The sequence below is a fragment of the Triticum dicoccoides genome, chromosome 1B, assembly GCF_002162155.2.
Source record: "Triticum dicoccoides isolate Atlit2015 ecotype Zavitan chromosome 1B, WEW_v2.0, whole genome shotgun sequence".
NCBI lineage: Eukaryota > Viridiplantae > Streptophyta > Magnoliopsida > Poales > Poaceae > Triticum > Triticum dicoccoides.
The window spans coordinates 50,123,508-50,130,431 of NC_041381.1; positions in this window are offsets into that span (position 1 = coordinate 50,123,508).

Here is a 6,924-nt window from a genome sequence, read left to right on the forward strand (position 1 = left end):
TCGTGATTCTGACGAGAGATCCAGTAATAATGGCACATGACGAGTTAACTACTAGCAATTGCCATCTCGAGCTCTCCTTCCAATTAATTCTGCAAGAATAATTCAGTTACCCCTTTGTGTTGCCAGGTGATGCTCTTTTTTTGCGGGCTGATACTCTGACCTCTGAAGCTTCTGAATATTTGATATATCAGCAGCTAGCTTATCGATTTGTTTGTGAAATAGTATCTGACGAACTAAGTCTCCATCTGAGTTCAGAGTGTTGGCAGTGTCTAAAACAATACCAACCTTAATAAGTGTATTACTCCTTGATGTATGTATTTCAGAGTAGAAAATGGTGAAAAGCTTGTTCAAATCAAAATGTGGTGATGCATACTGGTCAAGATAGTGGCAGCCATTTGCCCAGCTAGCTAGTCCACCAAGCTCTGTCAGTGGTACTGAAGATTGAGAAGATGCATATTACAGTAGAGGGTGGTCGATGCTCTTTCTGAATTCTGATGGAACAGGACAATGAAGATGACCTTGTCACCACCACAGGGTCGATAACTCGACATGGCACGCTGTCTGGACTGCTAGCAGATTTGCCAACTGCAAGAGGTTTGCTCTGTATTAACATCATGGCAGAACAAATTTAAGTATGTTGATTCATGCACAATGTTGCTTCTTTTGTTTGAAGTCCCAGAGGTGGCAGCTGTGTCAGTCGGTGCTCTCTCTCGTCGTAGCAACTCTTGGCAGAGCCCTAAGAGGTCTGGAGGATGGTTTTGCTTCTGCAACTCCTGGTACAGCCTCTTGAGTCTGTATTCTGTGCAGAAGATTAAACCAATTTCCACCTTTTCTTCGATTGCACAGTAGCTAGATTGATGTGGTCTTTTGTTAGTACTTATTTCAACTTACCTGTTGGGACTGGTTTCGAATCAGTGCCTCAGTGGCCAAGTTTTGGGCTTCTAACAAAAGAAACTCAGCTTTAAACACAAGTTGTGCAGCTGTCTTGTGGTGCTTGTGGAAATATAGGAACTCTATGATTTTTAACGACACCCCCTGGATATCTGTCATACAGGCAGTGGCAGAGACAGGGGGGTGCCAGCCAGGGCCCTGACCCCTCCTAACATCTGTGATTTAGGCCTAATATATGAATAGTAGCACTGATTTTTTTTTGCTAAAATGGGTGTTTTTGATGGATTGGCCCGCCCCAACAAGGTTTAACAATACTCGGCCCTCATCCTATTTTTCTGGCTCCGCCACTGCATACAGGTGTGGAGACTGACCCTCAAAACCCTCAAACTTTGGGTGGTTTTGATACTGGAGAAGGGCAAAGAAAAACCAGAGGGATTCCTGGGAGCGCTGACAACTTACACGCAGCAGCCTCTCAGGATCGAAAGTGGCTAGACTCTAATCAGGTGGCCAATGATGGAGTCGCTGAATGCTGGAGTAAGCTCAAGATCTCGGGCGAGAGCGACAGCTTCCAATCTCCGATCAAGAAGCGAGCGTCTGGTGACAAGAACACACTGAGCAGCCCGGTCTCCATCCTAGCTGCCTGCTGGTCCCCACAAGCTGCCACAGCACCGCCGCTGAAGTTCAGGAAAGCGGATAAAGCAGTCGTAGTCTGATGAGAACGTAGTTTGATAGTATGCCATTTTTCTTGATAGTCTGAATGATACCCTGTCCCGCTAGCTTTGCTTGATGTTTGGCCCGCATGCCATTTTTCTTCTTTGGCAAGACTTATGTTGTAGTAGTTTCTTATTTTGGCGGCTTTGAACTGCTCTTAGAGCTGTTGTAATATGCTACGAACTGTTGGTTTCATTCTGGTAATGGAGCCGGGGAGATGCCTCCCTGTTCATCTAAAAAAAACTTCTGGTACAGCCTTCGTAAGCGGAAAGAATAAACACGACATTGAGTTTCAGAGTAGTACACAGCGGGAACTTCAATTAAAACAATCAGCTAACAAACTTCTTTACCTCCCTAAAAGATGACGAAATTAGCTAGTAATTGATTTTTTTCAGATTTGTTCTATGCAGATGCATAGTATCATATATTAGTATCATGTAGTATTATATTTATTGCCATGCATGACACAAAGTAGCATAGCATTTAATACTATGATACGAGATCATGATATGATACTACACCCTCTCTTTCTTCATTTAATGCTATGACATCTCATCAAAATTGCCTAGTTGACATGCATGATACTAGCTATGATACTACCATTACGACCAGCCTTATAGGGTTTAGTTGTTGAATAAGAAGTAGTAATATAGTTATCTGGATTTAGTTTCTATATTAAGTTTATAATTAATTGTCACTAAATGCAAGAAATGGTTCGGTGATCAAAAAACAGACTCACATGGAAAATTACAGCTGCGTTAGATTCAATGAGCAGAAAATGCTCAATGAAGTTACAGTATAAGAAACTAGTGTGTTGCATCAACTTCTGCTGAGCCGGCAGAATTCAGGCCTGGAGCCTTAACAGGTTTCACAAGTGTTCTCTGAATTGAAGCGCAGGCATTGTCAAACAGCTCGGTCTCAAGGCTTTCCAGCATAAAGCTTTCACTTTCCTTTGCTATCCCTTGTGGAAAGTGCTGCTTACGATGCCCAATTCCTCGGTGGTCAGAACACGTGCTTAGACCAGGAAGGAAATGCTAGTTGCTAGAGAGAGACGTTGGGGGTGAGATTGGGGGAGGGGCTGTCACCTGTCAGGCCCTAACTGAAGAAATCGACACTCCACGCAAGTTCAGTTAACTCCGTCTTGACGCTTCGCTGGAGATTCAGACTGAGCCGTCCATGGTCTATCCAACGGAGTTCGTCTACAAGTGCTAGGCGCCAGTCGACGCACGGGTGCCAGCCTCGATCGGTGGCCACCTGCACCATACGAATATACGATGAGGCCTGCATCAGCCGTAACATACTGTATTTTTCTCTTTGTGCAACTCTGAGAGGCAATCAGTGATGGGCGATGGCTTAGAGCAACTCTAGCAGATCCCGCATCCCGTCCCGACCCGTAAAATAATCGTCAAAATATGGGTCGGTGTCGAAAAAGCAGCCCGATCAGACCACGCATCCCGCCCCGGCCCGCAAAAAATTTTAGGGGCGCGGCAAAATCCCGACCCCAACCCGGGAAAACGCGGGTTTCCCCCTCGGCGGCGGTGCCCTGCATATAAGCGGAAGCGCCGCGCTTTCTCACACCAACCATCCCTCCTCCCCCTCGCGCCGCCGCCGGCCGCCGCCCAAGATTCCGGTGACAGCAACCGGCAGGAGCACGCCGGAAGGCCTCCACGCGCACGAGGCCTCCCTTCCCTTCCCCCGTGCGTCGGCGGGCCGCCGGGTTTGCAGATCTACGGCGCTTCATCGCGGGCCGCCGGATTTGGCTTTTTCCGGCCGCCTGTTGCTGCCCCAGGTGATGGAGTGCTCGGGGAGCCTCACCCGCAGCCCAGGCAAGGGCGCATCACCGCATGCAGGCGCGGGTTCGTCCGCCCGCCGCCGCCGAAGGTTTGCGGGCATGGACTCGTCCGGCCGTCCACCGGGCGCGGTGCTCGCGCAGCGTCTTTGTGGCCTGCCGATGCCGCTCATACAATGCGACGACTGCCCGCGCCAAGTGCTGCGGCTCACTTCGGGCACGCCGAAGCACCCCGGATGGGTGTTCTACAAATGCGAAAACGACGGGGTACGTGCACTTGCGGTAGCTCATTCCATAGCTCATTCTTTAGTTCAAGTACGGTTGCTCACTTCGAGATTGTTCAATCTTTTGTGTAGGACGATGGATGCTCATTTTGGTTTTGGGAAGGCCAATACATTAATTTGTTGATAGAAAAAAACTTAATAGATGTTAGTGCACTCATTAATACAATAGAAGGCAATGATGCGACTACATGTGCAACTAGAGGGGAAGCAACGTCTACTTCTTTGAAACCAAAGATGAAGAATGAAGAAAGCATCAAGAATGAACAAAGCAAGATCAAGAATCCACAAATCAACAATGAGTACATGGAGAAGATATTGCTTCAACTAGTGGGAGCAGTTATGGAAGTTGGAAATCTTCTGAAATGCATACTTGTGGTTCTTGCTTTCTTTGGTTTTGCTATTCTAGCCAAGATTTGGTGATATATTTTGTATCTAATGTTGTTGCAAAAGCAAATAAAAGCATTATGCTAGATCAATCTAAGTTTTACGGGCCGGGACGAGCTGCGCCAGAGCAGAACCCGCAGAAGCCGACTCGTAAAAAAGTATATTCCGTGATTCTTTTTTACGGGTCCATTATGCGGGGTCTGTATCTGTGCCAGCCCGCGCCGGCCCACAAAAATAATTTTGCGCGAACGGCAAACGAGTTATGCGGATCGGCGGGATGCGAGGTCTGTTAGTTTGACAAGGTGCTGGCGTGCTGCTGCCGTAAACTTTGGTTCTTGTTGCTCAAAGGTAAAAAGAAGTGTGGCCAACGGTGTAGATAGAACCTTCACAGGTTGCAATGGGACCCATCACCGTCCAGGTTTATTAGCCCCCTCTTGCATTTTAGGTCAAAGTTTGACCATAAATTTAAATAGCAAAATATAATTTGTATCAAATATAATATCATTGAAAACCTTTTAAACTACAAATTGATCAATATAATTTTTAATGGCATATAACTTATAGTATTTTGCTAATCAAATTGAAGGCCAACATTTAGCATAAAATATAAAGAGATTGATAAAGTTACTTACTTCGATCCCTATTACTTGCCGCTCAAAAGAATATGGACGTGTTTGGTTGCCTGCATTAGGCCCAGCCTAACCCGCGCGAGAAGAAAGTGGCCCGTTTGGTTGCCTGCATTTACTGTGCGGCCCGCATCGCATGAACCTTAAATCACGTTCAGACCAGGCCCAGGAGAAACGCCTGAATCGGCAGTAGCTCGCGAGCCTGGCTGAGACGAGCGCACAAGGTGAGCCACTTGCAGGAGGGGAGATGGGAGGGTTACGAGCTGTTAAGCTGCTGTGCGTGCTTATCTTCTCCTACCTCCATTAATCTTCCCTCTAATTCTGTTCTTCCTAGCCCCTTCCGATCTACACAACGGTGTTTCGATTTGAGGTAAGCTCTACGCGAAAAAGATGCACCTCGATGCTACAGTTCCATTCAGGCGATCGATTCGTAGTTTCGTCGGGCCGTAAGTTCTTAATTCCGTCTTCCCGTTTGAAGCTATTCTTGACGAATTTTGTCAGGTTCGTCGCGCACGATCGATCGTTTGAAATTTCCTTTGACCAGCAGCCTAATCTCGCAGTTCCTAACAACATTCGTGTTGTAAGTTTTTGGTTTCGACGATCGTAGCTTCATCTCTCTTTGAGCAGCAGTCTACTGCACTGACGCCGCCATGTCGAGCTCCTATGTCCTCTGCTCAGAGTCCTCCTATTCATCCCTCTCGACGCCGACTCCCCTTGATCTTCTTGCCCACGCCCTACTACACTAGAGTCGTTTACGGTGTCGCTCATATCGGCCTACTCTCTGTCGTCCTCCTACTGCACTGACGCTGCAATGGCGTGCACACTACTTTCTTGTGTCCTCTGCCTCCGTGCGCACTGCAGTTCGGCGCGCCGCCGACGGGGTCGATCATCTTGGGCTCCTCTCTCTCTCGCCCTGCTACACTGGAGTCATTTCTGGTGTCGATCATCTCGACCTCCTCTCTCGTCCACTGCACTGACGATACCACGGCGCGGGCACTGCATTCTCCTCCTCTGTCGACTGTCTTTGCGCGAGGACCGCAACTAGTTCGCCGACGGTGTCGCTCGCTGTGCCGCCGACAGGGTCGCTCGTCCACAACTCCATGCTCGTCATGTCGGACACGACGCCATGGCCACTATCCACCGCAGTCGCCATGGTTCGGCGCACACTACATTTCTTCTCCCACTTCATCTGCTATCTCTTAACCCTGTGTGCTAAGTGCAAGTGCTAGCTCTTAATCATAACCCATGCGGGCAACCAAACAGCGTGTAGTTGCATGCGCCGAGACAATGCAGGCAACCAAACAACGTGCCAAAGTTGATCTCCTAATGCAGACAGTTCATATGCAGGCAACCAAACAACTCATAGATGTCACATATGAGGTTGTTTTTCTAAAGCCAGGCCGAGTGGAGATGTGTATGCAACGCGGGCACCGTAGGCGACGGCAACCAAACACGCCCTATGCATTTAAACTGAGGGAGTAACAAGTACTACTCCGTTCCAAAATAGTACAGTGTACATGAGGCACCAGTAGTGTTGTCTATCTATCCGATTAACTTACCTTTTCTTTACCCGCAAGAAAAGGAACTTTCCTTTTCTTTGACCAATGTGATGTTTCTCCAAGTTAGACTTTGGTTGGTCCTCGCGTCATCACATGGGGGCAGCAGCCGCCGGCCAAATCGGCTGCAACTTCGTTCTTTCGCACGATGCGGACCAGATCGGACACAGAATCCAAAAATATCGATGCGTGCCGATCGAGCGATAGGATGCCAGCGACTGCCACCGAATAATGCCAACAAAGTTGCGTAAGCCGGCGGGAATAATCGAACAAAGTTGAGTACAAAGGAAAAGGAATTATTTAGAGCAACTTCAACCGCCTGACCAAACGGACATCGACCTTGTCCGTGTTTTTATTTTGTTTCGGTCACCTGTCCACGCGTCCTATCTGCATTTTCATTTTTTTAGGTTGGCCGGTGCATCGAACGGGGCCGACGTATTTTTGACGTGTCCATTCTGTCGAACATCTGGTAAGCGAGCTCCCGCGCCGCCCTGCACTCGCCCCCAGTGGCGGACCTAAAAATAAAATGAAGGATGTGCACACATTAAAAAGATTGAGGTATATTTTAATTAGCTTGCATGAGCCTTAAAAACAGCTAATTTTTACATGGTGAAAAAATATATCCCAAAAACCTGGGTGTGCCATGGCACACCTGGCACACCCCTGGGTATGCCACTGTTGCC